At 47.3% G+C, this 22,702-nt stretch overlaps 1 protein-coding gene across 2 annotated transcripts in view; it reads right to left on the minus strand.

Annotated features, from left to right (window-relative positions):
- The window catches only part of LOC139279431 (proline-rich protein 5-like), a 154,661-nt gene that overhangs the window by 118,421 nt on the left and 13,538 nt on the right, over window positions 1–22,702 (minus strand). The window lies entirely within an intron of this gene.

Consider the following 22,702-nt stretch of genomic DNA (forward strand, 5'->3'; position numbering starts at 1 on the left):
CTCGAGGCGGACTCACAGACAACAAGGAGGATCAGGAAAGAGAATGCGCACGGCTGAACGCGATACTTCTGGAATAAGCACCAGGGTTATCATGGAATGATAAAAGGGGGGAATGAGAATGTGTAAAAGGGTTGCGAAAGTGGTAGATGGCTAGAGAAGGTGGCAAAAGGATGGAGATAGGGAATCATGGGAAAATAGCTAAAGAAATGGTCAAGACGCAGACAACTGCAGAATCAAAAGAAAAAAAAGGGGTTACCAAGAGTTGAAGTTGAGGTTAGACACGGGTCATGAGAAAGCCCAAGGCAGCACAAAGAAAGAAAGCAATCCTAGATAGGAAGGGAAAAGTAATAGCTTCTACTGATAAGGAGGAAGAGAAACTAATTGGGTTCTTTACTGATAAGGGAAGACAGTGTAGCAAAGCTATAACTAACCTACCTGACACCAGCCCTAATTGGGAGACTTTCTTGCCTGCCATTGGACGTACTCAGAGGGGGGGGGGGGGAAGAGGCAGAAAGGGATTGGATAGACCAAGTGCTAATCAAATGTGTTCTGTTTTGAAAATGTATATCTACTGTGCTTTTCGCGCTGAAAAGGAACTTGTCCAGGGGAAGGTAAACAGGCTCTGATTGAGAGTGTTCCTTTGTCTTGACAAGTCCCGGCCGGAGAATCTTCAATAAAGGTCCTTTACAGAAAAGGCAAGGTGTTCGTGTGTCAGTGTATTCGCTGAAACAGATTGAGGGAAAAATAATCCGTATTAACATTGCGCCACCCGGTGACCGGAAATGGTTCTGGACGAGGGATGGTTCCGGAGAGGGAATTTTGGATAAGGGAGGTTCAACCTGTATTTTCTTATATGTTCTTTAATTCATAGTTCCTTTTTGCCTTTCTAATTGTTTTTTTAAAATTTCTCTCCTAATTCCTTCATATTCTCTCGTCATGCTCTCCCCTATTGCCCATGTACTTCATGTATACCTCTTTCCTTACCCTCATATCTTTATTCATGCTTGGTGTACCATCATTGTTTATTTAGCTTGTTCTTGTTTTTTAGCGGAATATGTCACATTGCTTTTCTATATCATTGTTTGCCATTTTATTTTTCCAAATTATATTCTCAGCCCCGCAAAATCGGCTTTTCTCCAATCTATTACCCTGGTCTTCGTCATACTTATATCCTTCTCAATTATGGTAGAATCATAGAAATAGAATTAGAAACTTACAGCACAGAAGGATGCAATTCAACCCATTATGCCTGTGCTGTCTCTTATATTATATGATGGTCACTATTGCCCACATGTTCCCCAACTTTTACTTTTCTTGTCTGCTCTGGTTCATTCCCCATTACTCGATCCAATAGTGAATTTTCCCCTGTTGGTTTGGAATGTACACATTGTAGGAACTCCATTTTATTTTCCTCTTTACCTACCTCTTCTGGCCAATTAATATCAGGGTGGTTGAAATCCCCCATGATTATTATACTGCCATTATGTTATCCCAAATAAGTACAGCTACTTCCACCTCCCCTTTTTCCCTCTCTTCTCTTTTCTAACCTGCAATGTTTAATTCCCAGTCCTGATTTTTCTTTAGCCATGTCTCAGTAATCCCTACTATATCTGGTTCCTCGCAAAGTATTATTGGCTCCAGTTCCCTTTTTTTATTACGGACACTGTGTGCATTGCTACACAGACAGTTTAACTCATTTTTAAAAGTGGTTCCTCTCACTTTATTGTTAACCATCTTTTTCAGACTCCTGTTCTATAACTCTATTTGTTCCCTGGCGATCAATGTCCTCTCTTACTTTATTCTTTCCTATGCTCTCCTTTCCAGTTTTGTTTATATTTAGGCTGATTTCATTTTTTGTAGATCCCGACCCCTGTCTTACTAGATTAAAGCCTTTGCTAACTTGCTATTTAACCTTTCCGCTAGGACACAGGTCCCATCCCAGTTCAGGTGGAGCCAGTCCCATCAGTACAGCTCCTTCATGTCTCAGTACTGGTGCCAGTGTCCCATGAAAAGGAACCCCTCTTTCTCACACCAGCCCTTTAGCCACATGTTAATTTTCCTGATGTGACTGCTTCTATGTCAATTTGCATGTGGCTCGGGCAACAATCCACAGATTATCACACTCGAGGTCCTGCTTTTTAATTTCACTCCTAACTCCTGATACTCCCTCAGCAGGACCTCCTCCCTGTCCCTACCCATGTTGCTTGTTCCGACATGGACCACGACAAATGGATTTATCCCCTCCCTTTCCAAATTACTCTGCAGCCACCTCAAGATATCTCTTAGCCTGGCATTGGTAGACAACACACTCTTTGGGATTCTCGTTCATGGTTGCAGAGGACGCTATCTATTGGCATTGATGACAAGATCCAACACTGCCTCCAGTGCGCCAGTACAGCCTTTGGCCGCCTAAGGAAAAGAGTGTTTGAAGACTAGGCCCTCAAAACTGCCACCAAGGTCATGGTCTGTAGTAATACCCGCCCTCCTGTATGGCTGAGAGACATGGACCACGTACAGTAGACACCTCAAGTCATTGGAGAAATACCACCAATGATGTCTCCGCAAGATCCTACAAATCCCCTGGGAGGACAGACGCACCAACGTTAGCGTCCTCATCCAGGCCAACATCCCCAGCATTGAAGCACTGACCACACTTGATTAGCTCCGCTGGGCAGGCCACATTGTTTACATGCCAAACACGAGACTCCCAAAGCGCTCGCTCTACTCAGAAACAGCAAACGAGCCAAAGGTGGGCAGAGGAAACATTATAAGGACACCCTCAAAGTTTCGCTGATAAAGTGCAACATCCCCATTGACACCTGGGAGTCCCTGGCCAAAGACTACCCTAACTGGAGGAAGTGCATCCGGGAGGGCGTTGAACACCGAGACTCATCGCCGAGAGCATGCAGAAATTAAGTGCAGGCAGCGGAAAGAGCGTGTAGAAAACCAGTCCTACCCACGCCTTCCCTCAACAACTGTCTGCCCCACATGTGAAAGGGACTGTGGTTCTTGTATTGGACTGTTCAGCCAGCTAAGGACTCATTTTAAGGGTAGAAGCAAATCTTCCTCGATTCCGAGGGACTGCCTATGATGATGATGAGGGTAAGGTATGGGCAGAGGTGGACAGTGTGGTAGAGGTGGAGGTAAATGGTTTTTTGGTACACAGAACATGGGTCAAACAGAATACTAAGGCTGTAGACAGTCTGCTTCAGCCTGAGCAAGCAGCCGAGGGTACATTGGAAAGAGTGTTGAGTTTTTGGCAGGGCCTGACAATGATGGCCTTGGTCATACCGATGTTCAATTGGAGCAAATTCTGGCTCATCCACAACCTAATGTCAGGCAGGAAGTCTGACGGCACTGTAAGGGACAGGTCTGTGAACAGTGCGAGCTCTTAATAGTGCCTGCAAGCATTGAGGTCAGGAATTGGGAGAGGAGTCAATCAATTGGGGTGAGGGGTGGGAAGGTGGGCAGAGGCAATGACGAGCTTTAAGAGGCCGGGGCGTGGGAGAAATTGACGTGTGATGTGGCGTGGGGCTGTAGTTAGGATGAGTGAGAGATGGTGGGGGGGGGTCAAAATTCATTTTCTAACGTTACCCGTTGCTGCTGGAGAGGGGAGGCTAACAGGCAGCTAAGTCTTTACCACGGCGGCGACTGGGCTCCTGGGTTGTCAGACAGTTTAGTTGGGTGGTGGGGGCGGCGCCAAGATATACCGCTATGCGCTCATCCGCCACCCATATTGTCGCCGCCATTGCAATATTTGGTGAGTACGGTGGCCTTACTGGCAGGCGTCCGTACAGCCTGGGAAAGGTGGTGGGACATAGAATCATGGAAATTTACAGCATGAAAGGAGGCCATTTCAGCCCATCGTGTCCACGCTGGCTGACCAAGAGCTATCCAGCATAATCCCACTTTACAGCTCTTGGTCCATCGCCCTGTAGTTTACGGCCAGATCAGCCGTTTACGGCCAGATCACGGCCAGATCAGCCATAATCTTGTTGAGTGGCAGAGCAGGCTCGAGGGGCTAGATGGTCTACTCCTGTTCCTAATTCTTATGTTCTTATGTTCTTATGTTCTTACGGCACTTTAAGTGCACATCCAAATATTTTTTAAGGTAGTGAGTTTTTAGTCCCATTAGTTTCTCGAGTACTTTGTCTCCACTTATATTAATTTATTCTTATAGTTAAGTTCCTCACCCTTACATCGGGGATTAGGGGCGGTAGTGTCCAGGGCTCAGGGTAAGCGGTTATGATTTTTGAGTGGGGAAATGTGCATGTGGGTGAGGGAAATTGTCAGAAACTTTTTTTTTCTCATTTTTTTTTATACAACTTGCATGCCGGTAGCCTACCGTCGGTAAATTCGATTGGCCTCCTGAGATACCGCTCTGTTGGTGCCCGAGGGGGAGTGTGCAATGCTACTTTTAATGTTGCTCTCTCATCGTTGGGCGGCAAAACTGAATTTTGCAGTTTGAGGTGGCACCGACCTCAAAAACGGCGGGACCGAATTTCCACCCCTAGGAGTGGCTTGATGGCTGATGGACCGGAGAAGCACAAAAAAGAGGAGGCAGTACGTGAGGCGGCTGTGCAGAATACCTCAATCTTTGAGAAATTTCTGACCTCCTCGCACCGTATTGGAGGTGAGGGAGGAAAGGGTGAATGGCAGGGATTAGAGAAGCCAGTCTGTCATAGAGAAAAGGTGTTGCGTGTTATTTTTGCCCTCCAGAATGACCCTGGTATAAGAGGAAGACTTGACTATAGAGGGGGGAGTGCAGTGAATGCATGACGTAGTTCAGTCAAACGTAGTGGCGGACAACAAGACTGGGCATGCACCATTGGCACGAACAGCAACTCATCCATTTTACACAAATTCCATCTGTCGGCACCCATACTCAATATTTTACTCAATTTTTTCAGCAATGTCTATCGGTGAGCACGTGAACTTTTTGCACCGTGTTTGATTGAATGGTGAAACTCACCCAGCAGATTCTAGATTTCATCCTTCCAGGGATGGCAGGACTGTCGTATGAGGAGAGATTGGGTTGACTAGGCCTGTATTCACTAGAGTTTAGAAGAATGAGAAGAGATCTCATTGAAACCTATAAATTCTGACTGGGTTGGACAAACTGGATGCGAGGAGGATGTTTCCCCTGGCTAGGAAGTCTAGAACAAGAGGTCACAGTTTCAGGATACGGGGTAGGAAATTTAGGACCGAGATGAGGAGAACTTTTTTCACTCAGAGGATAGTGAACCTGTGGAATTCTTTACCACAGAAGGCTTTGGAGGCCAAGTCACTGAATATATTTGAGAAGGAAATAGATAGATTTCTAGACACAGAAGGTATCAAAGGGTATGGGGAAAAAGCAGGAATATGCTGTTGAGATAGAAGATCAGCCATGATCATATTGAATGGTGGTGCAGACTCAAAGGGCCGAATGGCCTACTACTGCTCCTATTTTCTATGTTTCTATGTAAATCTTGGTTGTGACTGGAAAGAGATGCCTGGAACTAGCATTGGTGACTATTGATGGTGCAATTTGAGGTGATAAATCAGCCACTTCATACAAGAAGCCTACTGGCATATGAAAGAGTACCGGTTGAAGCACGATGGTATATTGGTATCCGTAGCAGGAACGCTACGTTTGAATACAGTGAACTACATCAGCCATATATTGACCCAGTTAGGAACATAGGAACAGGACTAGGCCATTCAGCATCTTGAGTCTGTTCCGCCATTCAATGTGACGTGACCTGGACCTCCCGGCTGGACCTCCTGAGGCGACTCGGCGTGACTTGGGCCTCCCAACTGGACCTCCTGCAGCAGCTGGATGACTCAACGCGACCTGGACCTCACGTGGAGACTGGACGACTGGACCTGGCTATCGGGGCCCCACCTCCTCCCCCAACCCCGTCCCCAGCTGGATTTCTCCTTCCCCACTGATTGCCTGGTCTCCTCTCCTCCTCCAGCACGTGGTGAGACAATGGCTGTGACCCCCCTGCCCCCCATTCTGAACCCCAGTGCACCGCTGGCCCCCCAATGCCTGCCCCCAACCAAGCCTTGGACCACCTACCATCAAGGGCGCTACCCAGCGCCGAGCCTGCAGGCAAATAGGCCCATATAGCTGTGCCTAGTCTCCAGTCGTCCTGGACACCCTTGCCACTGGACCAAGACCTCGCTCAGCGAAGCCTGTGTGGTAGCCGATGTGCAACGATCACCCCACATTAAAATAAATCACACACAGGCATCTTCTACTCCTCTAACATGAAGTTCGGGACCTGGAACATCAGGAACCTCATGGACAAATCCAACAGCGACAGACCGGAACGTCGCACCACCATAGTTGCCCAGGAACTTAGACGCTTTGATATCGACATCGCAGCCCTAAGCGAGACCCGGCAGGCAGGGGAAGGCCAGCTCAAGGAACAAGGTGGAGGTTACACCTTCTTCTGGAAAGGCAAACCAGAGGCAGAACGCCGCCTTCACGGAGTCGGCTTCGCCATCAAGAATGAGCTGGTCGACCGCCTCAGAAACTCCCCCTGCGGGACTAACGAATGCCTCATGACGCTTCGACTCACCCTATCCCGGAACCAGTGCGTCACAGTCATCGGTGCTTACGCCCCAACACTCGATGCAACAGACGAGAACAAAGAGGGTTTTTACTCCAACCTCAAAAAATCCCTGACCTGCGCCCCCGCGGGCGACAAACTGATCCTCCTCAGCGACTTCAACGCCAGGGTCGGCATGGACACAGACCTCTGGGGAGGTGTGATCGGCAGAGAGGGGGTAGAGAAAGCCAACTCCAGCGGTACCCTACTCCTGGCAAAATGTCTACAGCATGAACTGCTCATCACTAACACCTTGTTCCGCCAGAGGGACAAATACAAGGCATCGTGGCAACACCCTCGCTCCAAACACTGGCACCTGCTCGTCCGAGCCAGGGATTTCAAGGATGTGCGCGTCACCCGTGCCATGATAGGAGCTGCTGGATGGATCACTGCCTAATCCGATTCATCGTTGACATCAACATAGCCCCAAAGCGAAGGTGGCAGCAGAAGCAGTGTCACAAAAAAGTCAATGCCAGGGCACTTAAGGACCCAGCTTAGAAAGCCCTTTACAGTCAGCACCTCACAGCTAACCTGGCGGGCCTTGATGACCCCGAAATGCAGAATGTCCACTGTGCTTGGTCTGCCCTCCAGGTGTCCATCACCAGTGTCTGCAAGTGTCAGTCACTCAACCAGGAAACACCAGGACTGGTTTGATGAGAATGATCAGGAGATTCAAGAACTGATAGATAACAAACACATAAATATGAGCCTTAAACAGCAACCCAACTCGGGAGCAGCAAAGCAGCATTACAGACGGCTAAAGGCTAAGGTCCAACAAAAAATCCGGGGTCTAAAGAACAGGTGGTGGATGGAGAAAGCACAGGAGATACAGCAGCTGGCCGACAGCTATGATGTGCGAGGATTCTTCACTGCAGTAAAGGCCACATATGGACCAAACTCCCAAGGCCCCACCCCACTCCTCGCCAAGAACGGGGAAGCACTTATCAAGGACACCGAGGCAGTCAGGGCCCGCTGGAAGGAACACTTCGAAGATCTCCTCAATCGAGACTCTGCCTTTGACTCGAGTTTTCTCGACTCCATTCCGCAGCATGCCACCCACCACCACCTCAGTGAGACCCCAACACTGCACGAGGTAGAAAAGGACATAAGACAGCTAAAAAACAATAAGGCTACAGGTGTGGACGGAATCCCTGCTGAGGCACTGAAGTATGGCGGAGAGGCACTACTGGCGCGAATACACGACCTCATCTCTCATCTGGAGGGAGGAGAGCATGCCGGGAGATCTTAGAGATGCAGTGATCGTGACCATCTTTAAAAAGGGGGACAAGTCCGACTGCGGCAACTACAGAGGAATCTCCCTGCTATCAGCCACTGGGAAAGTCGTCGTTCGAGTCCTCCTCAACCGTCTTCTCGCCATGGCCGAGGAGCTCCTCCCGGAGTTACAGTGCAAATTTCTTCCCCTCCGGGGCACAACAGACATGATTTTTGCAGCGCAGCAGCTACAGGGAAATGCAGGGAACAGCATCAGCCCTTATACATGGCCTTCTTCGACCTTACAAAGGCATTTGACACTGTCAACCGCGAAGGTCTATGGAGCATCCTCCTCCGTTTCGGATGCCCCCAAAAGTACGTCACCATCCTCTGCCTGCTCCACGATGACATGCAGGCCGTGATCCTTACCAACGGATCCATCACAGACCCAATTCACGTCCGGACCGAGGTCAAACAGGGTTGCGTCATCGCCCCAACCCTCTTCTCAATCTTTCTCACCGTCATGCTCCACCTCAGTCAACAAGCTCCCCGCTGGAGTGGAACTAAACTACAGAGCCATTGGGAAGCTGTTCAACTTTCGCCGACTCCACGCCAGGTCTAAGACCACTCCAACCTCTGTCGTCGAGCTACAGTACACGGACGATGCCTGCGTCTGTGCACACAGAGGATGAACTCCAGGACATAGTTGATGTATTTACCGAGGCGTATGAAAGCATGGGCCTTACGCTAAACATTAGTAAGACGAAGGTCCTCCACCAGCCTGTCCTCGCCACACAGCACTGTCCCCCAGTCATCAAGATCCACGGCGTGGCCCTGGACAACGTGGACCATTTCCCATAACTCGGGAGCCTCCTATCAACAAGAGCAGGCATTGATGACGAGATCCAACACCGCCTCTAGTGCGCCAGTGCAGCCTTCTGCCGCCTGAGGAAAAGAGTGTTTGAAGACCAGTCCCTCAAAACTGTCACCAAGCTCATGGTCTACAGGGTCGTAGTAATACCCGCCCTCCTGTATGGCGCAGAGACATGGACCATGTACAGTAGACACCTCAAGTCGCTGGAGAAATACCACCAGCGATGTCTCCGCAAGATCCTGCAAATCCCCTGGGAGAACAGATGCACAAACATTAGCATCCTCGACCATGCCACCATCCCCAGCATTGATCAGCTCTGCTGGGCAGGCCACATCATTTGCATGCCAGACACGAGACTCCCAAAGCAAGCGCTCTACTTGGAACTCGTCCACGGCAAACGACCCAAAGGCGGGCAGAGGAAACGTTACAAGGACACCCTCAAAGCCTCCCTGATGAAGTGCAGCATCCCCACTGACACCTGGGAGTCCTTGGCCATAGACCGCCCTAAGTGGAGGAAGTGCATTCGGGAGGGCGCTGTGCTCCTAGAGTATCGTCGCCAAGAACATACAGAAATCAAGCGCAGGCAGCGGAAGGAGCATGCGGCAAACCAGGCTTCCTGCCCACCCTTTCCCTCAATGACTATCTGTCCCACCTGTGACAGAGACTGTGGTTCTTGTATTGGACTGTACAGCCACCTAAGAACTCATGCTAAGAGTGGAAGCAAGTCTTCCTCGATTCCGAGGGACTGCCTACGATGATGATGATGATGATGATGATGGCAGATCTGTTACTTAGAAGATCCAAATCCGACTAGCTTGATCTTCATTATCTGCTCGACATCCTAACTTATCGGGAAGCGATAGCAAATTGTTGCACACTGTCCCCAATTGTGTCCTGTTTGCATATTCGAAGATTTTGCTAACAGACAATAATTTTGTTTAAAACTGTGAGTGGCAACCTTTCCATAGAGTTGTATATTGTGTGTTGCATTGTAAACGGTCGCCTCTAATTTGCATGAGCTCAATGTGCGTCTTTCTTACGTCAGTTCCAAATGTAGGTAAATTCTCTGACCTATTGCTCTAAACCAGCCAGTGCTTAATCTGATGAGTGTCACATGCAATTAATTAGTAATGAATTATAATTATCCCTTGAAGCGACCCCCATTACTCAATCTTTCGAATAGTTCCTGTAATGTCTGTAAGCTTGTAATGTTTGTAGCACCACACTGTGGATGTGGACGTATTGTGTACTGCAAGTGCAGGGTTAATAATAAACAGAACTAGCAGATTTCTGGAGACTTCCGAGAGAGCTGCCTGTCATGTTAGGAAGCTGTGTGTGCTGTGCTCTGTGAATATATCACATTTGGCGACGAGGATGGGATTTTTCAGATGATTTAAAGCTTAAATTTTGTTGAAGGATTCAGCCAGCCGACAGAAGGCTTTGGAAGTTTCTGTCTTCGAAAAAAGCTACAAAAATCCGAGGTAAAATACAGCACACGGTGTGAATAGCTAGAGATTAAAATGAAAGGTGTATTGGGATATTTGGGTGAATACAGACACGACCAGGAATGTTTTAAAGTGTATGTGGATCGGCTAGAAATGTATTTCACTGCAAATAACATAATCGAAGTTCCAGACAATGCAGTCCAGAACCGGGCTGCTTTGCAACATAAGAAAGCGATCTTCTTATCGGAGGCAGGGCCGACATTATACGAAACGCTTGTAAATCTGCTTGTGCCTGACGAGCCAAAGGACACAACGCTTAAAGAGATTTTAACGAAGCTGGAGCAGCACTATAACCCCAAACCATTAGAAATTGCTGAAAGCTATTGTTTCGGGATTCGGAATCAAAAAGCTGATGAAAGTATCAGCGATTACATCGTAGCATTAAAAAAGCTATCGATGCACTGTAATTTTGGAAACTTTCAAAACCGAGCATTACGGAATCGTTTTGTTTTGTGGGGTGAAAAATGATGCGATCAGAAGGAAGTTATTGATGACGGATGACTTGACTTTTGAGATTGCTTAACAAACAGCGAGGTCGATGGGCATGGCTGAACAATATTCCCGAGAATTAAATAATGATTACGGTCGTCAGTCAACCGAGGTAAATCACCTGCAGGTTCAAAGACCTCCATGACCAGCACCTGGGAATGTGCTTGACCAAGAGTTTTGCACACAGTTATTTATGGTGGCCAGGTCTTGATAAAGATATATAGTACATCATAAAGAGCCTGAAGTTAGAGTGAGTTCAAATGAAAATCAAGGCAATTCTGTGGAGGAAAACGTTCCTCAGGATGAGCCTCGAATGAGTTTAGATTCGACACTATGTTTGGAAGGTTCTGTTCGAGAGTGAAGGTATCCTCTTTGAAACAGAAAACAAGTGGTAAAGTTGAATTTGTAAATATGGAAAAAAAATAAGTTTGTATCCTGTGTTATGTATAAACATGAAGGTTATGTATGATGTTTGTTATGATAGCTTCTTCATTAAGGAGGGAGAAGTGTAATGTCTGTAAGCTTGTAATGTTTGTAGCTCCACACGGTGGATGTGGACGTATTGTGTACTGCAAGTGCAGGGTTAATAATAAGCAGCACTAGGCAGATTTCCAGAGACTTCCAAGAGAGCTGCCTGCCATGTTAGGAAGCTGTGTGTGCTGTGCTCTGTGAATATATCACAGTTTCCAATTATTCCTGATTCCTCTTGGATTCTTGCTGGCACACAGTCGGGTTTAACAATGGCAGACAGCCTCTCAGCCCCATGGCTATTGTACATCTGTGAGTCAAGGCAGGAGGCTAGTCAACAGCAGAGTCCATTCCTGTTCTCGCTCCGTGTCCACACAGGACCTTTTTTCTGCGGGGGGAGGGTAGAGACAGGGTAGCGATTGGGAGCAGAAGTCCCAGCTGATTTCCTGCTCCCCCCGCCCCCTGCCTTCCCTAGCTCAAGATGCAATGACCAATCAAGAGCTTCCCACTCTTTCAGCTGAAGTTTACTTAGCACAGACCAGGAATTGAACCTGCGACCTTCGGTTCTGAGACACTAAAAAGACTTACATTTATGTAGCACCTTTCATTATACCGGGGGCCAAAATTCAACCTCCCGATGAGGCCCTACTACCACGGGAAAGCAGCACTTTGAGATTAAAAGGAAGAAGCTGAAAAAAACGAGAACATTCGAAAAGGGAAAAGACAGCGAGAGACGTGAAAGGTCATCACCCAAAACGGATGTTGATTTCATCAGTGCCATAAGCCCAGGTCCTGAAATGAATCAGCTATATCGCCTGCTTTCATAAACTGCGCTGGCATCTGATTCAATCAGTTAACAGAGGGTTGTTTTAACCACTATTGCGAAGGTTGTAAATAGCAATGTTCACATTACAGTGTGAAATTGGAAATGCCCACATTCTGATGAAAGGTCATCGATCTATGAAGACAGGTTGAGCCTACACTCATTGGAGTTTAGAAGAACGAGAGGTGATCTTTTTGAACTGTATAAGATTCTGGGAGGCTTGACAAAGTAGATGCAGAGAGGATGTTTCACCTCGTGGAGGAATCTAGAACTAGGGGGCATAGTTTCAGAATAAGGGGCCGCCCATTTAAAACAGAGATGAGGAGGAATTTCTTCTCTCAGAGGGTCATGAATCTATGGAATTCTCTACCCCAGAGAGCTGTGGAGGCTGGGTCATTGAATATATTTAAGGTGCAGATAGACAGATTTTTGAATGACATGGGTGTCAAGGGTTATGGGGAGCAGCCAGGGAAGTGGAGTTGAAGCCAAAATCAGATCAGCCATGATCTGATTGAATGGCAGAGCAGGCTTGAGGGGTCAAATGGCCTACTCCTGCTCCTATTTCTTATGTTTCTTATGATCTGTAACGTTAACTCTGTTTCTCTTGCCACAGATGCTGCCTGACCTGCTGAGTATTTCCAGCATTTTCTGTTCTTATTTCAAATTTGCAGCAGTATTTTGCTGTTGTAATATAATAATGTTTTTATTTGGTGCATTTGTAAGTATCACCTTATAATGTGGGTTTACGGTGCTGGTGCTGCACGTGCTCAGTGCTTCAAATTGAAAAGCATCAACAGGACTCCAGTGCAATTGGTACCATTGGTACTTGGCGTTGAGTGGTCTAAACAGCAATCCTTAAAGGACTGCTGCAGACTGCTCAAATAAATGTTTAAATAACAGGTTTGCCAATTACTTTTGCGGGGTGAGGAGGACCATTAATGTTCCTTCTTGTCCCACAAAAATCACCACTCCACAATGCCTGATCACTGTGTAACTCTTCCCTGGGATCACCTCTCCCCCTCCCTTTAACTTAGCTGGCCAGCTGGGGTCCACAATGGAGCCGGATTTTCAGTCCCTGCCGATCCACAAGCTGCTCCGAATGCACAAGCAGCTCACTGTCGGGATGGTAACAAGGCCCAAACTGGAAATTTGGCGGGACCTCGGACCACTTCCCTTGGGTGAGCATAACCACCGGCGGACGAAGAGGAAATTCACCAAACAGCTAAAGCAGTTCTGGGGGAGGGGCACCTAGAACGGAACGCTCCTTCACCATAAATCATAACGGAAATACACGGCTGGTCCGTCAGCATCAGTACAAAGGGGAACAAACAGGTCGCTGTTTGGAGTGTCTAACCGTCCTCAGAACTGTCTCTGACCTGCTTTTCCCCTTTACAGGCACTAACTGACCTGCTGTACACTTCCAGCATCTTCTCTTCCTTATTTCAGATTTCCAGCATTTGCATTTCCTTTTCTTTTCATTAGTTCCATCAATCACATGCTCATCTTCCTCATGAAAGGCCAGTTAATAACCAACAATGGCAGGCTATTGATGGATGAAGGTCTTGTGATTTCACTGCTATCTCTGTTGATTTTACATCAGTTAGTTTTCTTTTGCTTGGCGATGAGAGCAAGACTTATCTTTCTCTGGCTACTCGCCCAGTGCTGTGCACCATCTCGGTGAACCACTGATGTGCTCCCAAGGCTTTGACAGCTCACTTATTGTTCATCAGCCGCATGTCAACACAGGCCGGGGACCACTCTCATCATAGAATCTTGCAGCACAGAAGGAGGCCATTCAGCCCATCGTGCCTGTGCCAGCTCTTTCAAAGAGCTGTCCAATTAGTGCCACTCCCCCGTTCTTTCCCCATAGTCCTGCAAATTTTTCCTTTCAGTATACCGGTACCCGCCTCAGTCCAGTGTCACCGAGTATCAGTAACTGAGTATGTTGGGGAAGGCTCCTGGGCATGATTACGTGACGGAGCTAGTGAGTTGGGTTGGGAGCGGGGTACTCAGGGGGGGGTAATGACCCCTCCCCCTATCATTTTGAGATTGGCCAACGCAACTTTCCACCTCCATTTCACTCCCAGGGACCTCGGACACCCGTCCTTGGCCTCCAGGTTCCGCCTGAACAAGTTTGCACGGTTCCCAGCTCGGTATTCAGACAAGGTACATTAACATTGCCCCAGTTCCCAACTCAGTACCCTTCCTGCGAAATCTCAAGTTCTACAACCACCCCCACCCTTCCCCGGCAAGTCGACCAAACCGAGCTCTCCCACTGACATGATGCCACCTTCCACCACACCAGACTGACATGCATTATAGAGCTCCCGCGCCTGGCGCCTATGACCCATTTCTCACCCACTAACTGCTCCGTCAAACCCGACTCCCAGGAAAATGATTTTCTCACTACTTTCCTTTGACTTCAACAAAAAATTAGCAGGGAGTTCACGAACTGTTGATGAGCGTTGGAGGGGAGAGCGAAGGGGTAGTCCCATTTTGGTTTTCTATAAATTAATTTGGAGAATAAGGAGGAAGGGCCTATTTAGCATGCAGTGACACTGTTTGCTGAAGTCATTCTCAAGAGTGCAGCATTTGTCTTTAAAAAAATATATTTTTCCCTTTCCTCCTCGTCTCCTGAAAGCAGCAAATGGTGCCGTGCATCAGTTCTACAGGCTGCAGCCCACACTCAATCAGACTTGCCTGGTGTGCCAGGCCAGATAGCGAGTGACACTGTGTTACAAGTGTCAGCTGTGGCTCAGTGGGTAGCTCTCTCACCTCGGAGGTTGTGGGTTCAAGTCCCACTTGAGCACGAAAAATCTAAGCTGACATTTGAGATGCTGTCTTTCGGATGAGACGTTAAACCAAGGCCCCGTCTGCCCTCTCAAAAGATCCCATGGCACTATTTCGAAGAGCAGGTGGAGTTAGCTCTGGTGTCCTGGCCAATATAGATCCCTCAATTAACATACCCAAAAAACTATCACATTGCTGTTTGTGGGAGCTTGCTGTGCGCAAATTGGCTGCTGCGTTTCCCACATTACAACAGTGACTACACTCCAAAAGTACGTCATTGGCTGTGAAACATTTTGAGATTTCCGGTGGCCGTGAAAGGCGCTATATAAATCCAAGTCTTTCTTTCTTACTTGGCAAAGCCCAATTCTGTTCTCACCTGACAGCCACACAAATACACTTTCCAGCAGGGCTCAGAGGATAACATTCAGGGGAGGGGACCCTCCCTACCCCTCTTCACTTTGGAACGGGGGGGGGGGGGGGGAAGAGAGGAGAAGGGGGAATCCATTTGTAGGGATTAAAGCGTTCCCCAACTTGGGTTTTGTAGGGAATTGAAAATGACCCAAAATTAGGAGTAACAGGAGGGAGGCCGTGGAGATGATGGCAATGGGTGGGAAGGAGGGACAGGAGCAGGCAAGACAGAGGTCAGGAACATAGAAACAGGAGGAAGCCATTCAGCCTCTCGAGCCTGTCAATTACATCATGGCTGTTCAGTACCTAACTCAATCTACCTGCCTTGGTCCGTAACCCTGAATACCCTTGTCTAACAAAAATCTGTCGATCTCAGTTGTGACATTTTCAATCAACCTCCAGCCTTAATAGCATTTTGGGGGAAGGAGTACCAGATTTGCACTACCCTTTGTGTGAAGACGTGCTTCCTGACATCAGCCCTGAATGGCCAAACTCTCATTTTAAGGTCATGCTCCCTTGTTCGAGGAAATCGTTTCTCTCTGTCTATCCTTTCAATTCCTTTAGTCATCTTAAACACCTTAATTAGATTACCCCTTAATCTACTATTGGAGAAGATGAACGGGCTGAAGGGAGGAGAGGAACGTGGAATTATAGAAATTTACAGCACCGAAGGGGGCCATTCGGCTCATCATGTCTGTGCCGGCCGAAAGAGAGCTATCCAGCCAATCCCACTTTCCAGATCTTGGTCCATAGCTTTGTAGATTTCGGCACTTTAAGTGCACATCCAAGTACTTTTTAAATGTGGTGAGGGTTTCTGTCTCTAGAAGTGTGTCCCAGACCCCACCACCCTCTGGGTGAAAAAGTTCCCAACTCCCCTCTAAACCTACCACTTACTTTAAATCTACGCCCCCTGGTTATTGACCCCTCTGCTTAGGGGAATAGGCCCTTCCTGTCCACTCTATCTCGGCCCCTCATAATTTTATACATCTCAATTAAGTCTCCCCTCCCCTGTTCCAAAGAAAGCAACCCCAGCCAACCCAATCTTTCCTCATAGCTAAAATTCTCCAGTCCCGGCAACATCCTCGTAAATCTCATCTGTACTCTCTCTAATGCAATCACATCTTTCCTGCAAAGTGGTGACCAGAACTAGTGTTTTTTTAAAATAAACAGTTCAAGCATAACCTCCCTGCTCTTGTATTCTGTGCCTCGGCTAATAAAGACAAGCACCCGGGGAAGGAGAGGAACAGGCTGGGTACAGGCATGGAATAGGTGGGGTAACCTTGGTAAGAACTCTGCACTTTGCTGGTCTTAGTACCCAGAAAGTGCTTTGACCCACTCTAAAAACCTGAACAACAGCAAACGGACAGCAAAGGTTCAGAAATCACCTGCCACACATTTCCCCTCAGCTCTGATCAGTAAGTGTGGGAACCAAACAAAAATCACAACTGTGGGCACTGCAGAGGCTGTGAATAGAGGGTGAGTCATACTGAACCCACTCCCTCACTGTCCTGCTGCTTTGTGCCCACGCATGATGGGGTACTTATTCCAGGCTTGTCCAGAACTGGGAATTGTGATGACCAGATTGCACCTTACGACAATATTATCTGATACTGTAGTTTGTGCGCAATCTCCGGCTCCCTATAATCTCAAGATGCTGTTTAAAAAACACAGGGTGGAGGAAAAACACATGAATGTATTTAAAGAATAATAATTCAGTGCTTATATAAGTGGGGCTCTCCCCGATGGCTCAGCTAGTTTATTTAGTGGGTAGTTGAGTCATACAGACCACAAAGGTCCCCTGTTTTATTGACGGCCTGGGCTGAGAGAGCTGATATCAGCCTGGCTGGTAGTAGAGATGCTACGTTAAGCCTCTGTCTGGGTGGGGGGAAATCAGCCCTGATTTCTGCTCCCAATCACTATCCAGTGGCTGAGATTGAAGATGCACGCGTGTTGGAGTCGAATCAACTCAGCTGTGAAGCCCCGTGCAGTCAAACAGTCTGCCGACACTCAGAGGGAAATTTGAATGTAACTCGCCTTGGGTAAACTGGCGAGATAGGGTGTAACATTGGTTTTACATCCCATCCCATTTTATGCTCCATTGAAGTCAGTGGAGTGTAATATTGGGCAGAATGTAAAACCGGCGTTCCACCCAATCCCATGGGGTTCCTGCCTGGTTAGTTTGGTTCAAATGACCCTCTATGTCTGGGCCTAATATGAGGGGTAAAATATCAGGGGTGACTGGCAATACGCAGCTTCGAAGTGTGCGCCTACTGAGCGTGCTCTCTTATTAACGGATCGCTAATTGCCGAGGAAAAACCCTCCCAGTTTACATCCAAAGAAGTTTTAGCTCCAGGACAAACTATTTTGCACCTACTTTTGCCACATTCCTGCAGCTTTTAGACAATAGCTGCAAATCTGCAACTCAATCACTTTGATCCAAGCTGCTGTGTTTCAGAGGTCAGTGACACACCAAAAAAACCCCAAAACAAAACAAACAGAAAGTTAAAAGGCTGACCAATGGCCAACTCAGATTTCTATCTGTCGATTGTTCCTGTGACAGGGATCAATCTGCGGGGGGAAAAGAATGAATAAGAATTCATGCCTGGAGGAAATGTGACTTAAAACAAGGGAGAAAATACTACAGATCGGACAGGAAGCTTCTCAGGAGAAGAAAAAACTCCATTCTGCTGCTGAAGTCTCTACACTTTAGCTCCAGGTCCTGCTGAACCCAATGGTCCGTTTTGGCAGGACGTGCGACTGGTGTAGGGATCTCGGGCAAAGTCAGCTCGAATATGTTTTCTTCCTTTTCATTTTCTCGCTTCCTCTCCTGAAAGCATCGAGTCCTTGGTGAGGTGCAGCTCCACATTCACCGGCAGCTAGCCACTGCCTTGGCCAAGTCGCCTTCACAGCCAGCTATTTGACTGCGTGCAGCATCGCAACTGAAGAGGAACCTGTTGCCACCCAATGTCTGAACAGGCAAAACTTTAAGCGGGAATGAAGGTGTTTAAGATAATTAACGGATTTGATAGGGATTTAGAGGGGGAGTCCAGAACAAGGGAGCATAACATTAAAATTAGAGCTAGGCCGTTCAGGCATGCTTTCAGGAAGCACTTCTTCACACAAAGGGTAGTGGAAATCTGGAACTCTCTTCCCCGAAAAAGCTGTTGAGCCTGGGGGGGGGGGAGGGGAAGGGTTCAATTGAAAATTTCAAAATTGAGATTTGTAGATTTTTGTTTGGCAAGGGAATTAAGGGATATGGAACCAAGACATGTAAATGGAATTAGGATACAGATTAGCCATGATCTAAGTGAAAGGTAGACAGGCTCGAGGGGCTGAATCGCCCTCTCCTGCTTCTATGTTCCTAATTACAGAAAGTGGTTTGGAGCAGCAAATGAACAGCTCTTCCTATAATATCCCACTGCTATCTATGTAATGTCATCAAGGCATGCCAGGTTAGCTGTGAGACGCTGACGGTTTAGCGCTCTCTTAGCTGGGTCTTTAAATGCCCCGGCATTGACTTTTTTGCGGCACTGCTTCTGCTGCCCCCTCCGCTTTGGGGCTATGTTGATGTCAATGATGCATCGGATTAGGCGGTGGTCCATCCAGCAGTCGTCAGCTCCTGTCATCAAAAGCCACGGCGCGGCCCTGGACAACGTGGACCATTTCCCATACCTCGGGAGCCTCTTGTCAACAATTGACGAGGAGATTCAACACCGCCTCCAGTGTGCCAGTGTAGCCTTCGGCCGCCTGAGAAAGAGTGTTTGAAAACCAGGCCCTCAAAACTGCCACCAAGCTCATGATCTACAGGGCTGTAGTAATACCCGCCCTCCTGTATGGCTCAGAGACATGGACCATGTGCAGTAGACACCTCAAGTCGCTGGAGAAATGCCACCAACGATGCCTCCGCAAGATCCTACAAATTCCCTGGGAGGACAGACGCACCAACATTAGCGTCCTCGACCAGGCCAACATCCCCAGCATTGAAGCACTGACCACACTTGATCAGCTCCACTGGGCAGGCCACATAGTTTGCATGCCAGACACAAGACTCCCAAAGCAAGTGCTCTACTCGGAACTCCTTCACAGCAAACGAGCCAAAGGTGGGCAGAGGAAACGTTACAGGAACACCCTCAAAGCCTCCCTGAAAAAGTGCAACATCCCCACTGACACCTGGGAGTCCCTGGCCATAGACCGCCCTAAGTGGAGGAAGTGCATCCGGGAGGGCGCTGAGCACCTCGAGTCTCATCGCCTAGAGCATGCAGAAATCAAGCGCAGGCAGCGGAAAGAATGTGCGGCAAACCAGTCCCACCCAACCTTTCCCTCAACGACTTTCTGTCCCACTTGTGACAGGGACTGTGGTTCTCATATTGGACTATTCAGCCACCTTAGGACTCATTTTAAGAGTGGAAGCAAGTCTTCCTCAATTCCAAGGGACTGCCTGTGATGATGATGATGTAATGTTCCACTGCTCACTGTATAATATCCCACAATCCTTCCTATAATATCCCACTGCTAGCTATACAAGATTCTACTACTCGCCATATATCTCGCTGCTCATATAATATTCCACTACTCATATAACATACCATTGCTGGCTGTATGCCATCCTATTGGCTCTTGTTTAAAATCCCACTATGGCACCATTTCGAAGAATGGCGGAGAGTTATCTCCATTGTCTTGGCTAATATTTATCAACATCACTGAAACAGAATATCTGGTCATCACATCGCTATTTGTGGGAGCTTGCTGTGCGCAAACTAGCTCCCGCATTTCCTGCAACAGTACTCAATTGGCTGTAAAGTGCTTTCGGACATCCAGTGGTCATTTAAAGGCACCATACAAATGCAAGTTTTTCAATCTATCTTTCTTTCTTTCACTGCGTACTATATATCTCACTACTCATGGTATAATAGTCCATTGCACATAAAATATCTCACTGTATATAACACCGCTTATTGCATAATATCCCACATCCAGCTATATAATATCCCACTACTTACTGCATAATGTCCCACTGCACCTGTTATAACATACCATGTCTAACTGTATTATATACCCTTCCCACTGTATATCTGACAGTAGGCCATATAATTTACCACTGCTCACTGTATATTGGTGCAGGCTCGAAGGGCCGAATGGCCTACTCCTGCACCTATTTTCTGTGTTTCTATGTTTCTATCCCACTGGTCCTTGAATAATATCCTACTTCTAGCTATTAAATGTCTCACTGTTTTCAGGATGTGGACATCACTGGCAAGGTCGGCTTTTATTGTCCATCCGTAGTTACCATTGAGAAGGTTTTGGAGGGCCTCCTTCTTGAAGCGTTGCAGTCTATATGGTGAAGCTGCTGCCGCAATGTTGTTAGATAAGTTGTTCCAGGATTTGGACACCATGATAATGAAAGAAGGGCAATATATGGTGTGTGACGTGGAGGGGAATTTGGTGGTGATGATGTTCCCTTGCACTTGCTGCTCTTGTAGAGGTTGCGGGTTTGGGAGGTGCTGCCGAAGAAGCCTTGGTGACTTGTTGCAGTGCATCCTGCAGATAGTACACACTGCAGCCACGGTACTGCTGGGGGAGGAAGGGAATAGATGTTTCAGCCAATGAATGGGCTGCTCTCTCCAGCGAAGTTGCTGTGAAGCAGAGGATGATGGTGGAATAGTGTACTGGTCCGCTTGATTGGTCACATGTGGGCATGACTGGTTATGCATTGGGCAGAATAGGGGTGTCAAAGGAAGATCTGGTCAATTAAAGCCGGTCTTGAGTCTTTTTATGAACAAAACTGGGCATCGATGTGAATGTTCAGGCCTGGTCTCAGTACCCCTCTCTGCCAATGGTTGCTCATGAACCTCCTCTTCCACCTGCTCCCTTTTTAAGGTGAAACTGTGTAATATGCAATGGATTACAATAATCTTGGAGATCTAGCCAGGACTAAATTGCAACACCGCGCACCCCCCGCCCGCCGCCCTCCCCCCCGCCATGCCCCACCCCCAGTCTATCAAAGCATCAGAACCTTTGTTTCAACTTTCCGATGCTATATTTTATTATGACCCTGGAGGCAGTGTGTGCCTCATTATATTGCTCTTTAGCTTTTGTTCTCAATATAGGAACATAAGAAATAGGAGCAGGAGTAGGCCATTTGGCCCCTCGAGCCTGCTCCGCCATTCAATCAGATCATGGTTGATCTGATCATGGACTCAGCTCCACTTCCCTGCCTGTTCCTCATAACCCTTTACTCCCTTATCGCTCAAAAATCCATTTATCTCCACCTTAAATATATTCAATGACCCAGCCTCCACAGCTCTCTGGGGCAGAGAATCCCATAGATTTACAACACTTGAAAGAAGAAATTCCTCCTCATCTCAAATTAAAAACCAATGCGTATAAGGTGGCCAAGGTTAGTGGGAAACTAGAAGATTGGAAAAATTTTAAAAGACAGCAAAGAATGACTAAGAAAGCAATAAAGAAAGGAAAGATAGATTACGAAAGTAAACTGGCGCAAAACATAAAAACAGAAAGTAAAAGCTTTTACCGATATATAAAACGGAAGAGAGTGACTAAAGTAAATGTTGGTCCCTTAGAAGATGAGAAGGGAGATTTAATAATGGGAAATGTGGAAATGGCTGAGACCTTAAACAATTATTTTGCTTCCGTCTTCACAGTGGAAGACACAAAAACAATGCCAAAATTTGCAGGCCACAGGAATGTGGGAAGGGAAGACCTTGAGACAATCACTATCACTAGGGGAGTAATGCTGGACAGGCTAATGGGACTGAAGGTAGACAAGTCCCCTGGTCCTGATGAAATACATCCCAGGGTATTAAAAGAGATGGCTGAAGTTATAGCAGATGCATTCGTTATAATCTACCAAAATTCTCTGGACTCTGGGGAGGTACCAGCGGATTGGAGAACAGCTAATGTAACGCCTCTGTTTAAAAAAGGGTGCAGGCAAAAGGCAGGTAACTATAGGCCGGTTAGTTTAACATCTGTAGTGGGGAAAATGCTTGAAACTATCATTAAGGAAGAAATAGCGGGACATCTGGATAGGAATAGTGCAATCAAGCAGACGCAGCATGGATTCATGAAGGGGAAATCATGGTTAACTAATTTACTGGAATTCTTTGAGGATATAACGAGCATGGTGGATAGAGGTGTACCGATGGATGTGGTGTATTCAGATTTCCAAAAGGCATTCGATAAGGTGCCACGCAAAAGGTTACTACAGAAGATAAAGGTACGCAGAGTCAGAGGAAATGTATTAGCATGGATAGAGAATTGGCTAGCGAACAGAAAGCAGAGAGTCGGGATAAATGGGTCCTTTTCCGGTTGGAAATCAGTGGTTAGTGGTGTGCCACAGGGATCAGTGCTGGGACCACAACTGTTTACAATATACATAGATGACCTAGAAGAGGGGACAGAGTGTAGTGCAACAAAATTTGCAGATGACACTAAGATTAGTGGGAAAGCGGGTTGTGGAGAGGACTCAGAGAGACTGCAAGGAGATTTGGATAGGTTAAGCGAATGGGCTAAGGTT

This window comes from Pristiophorus japonicus, chromosome 14 (assembly GCF_044704955.1).
Source record: "Pristiophorus japonicus isolate sPriJap1 chromosome 14, sPriJap1.hap1, whole genome shotgun sequence".
NCBI lineage: Eukaryota > Metazoa > Chordata > Chondrichthyes > Pristiophoridae > Pristiophorus > Pristiophorus japonicus.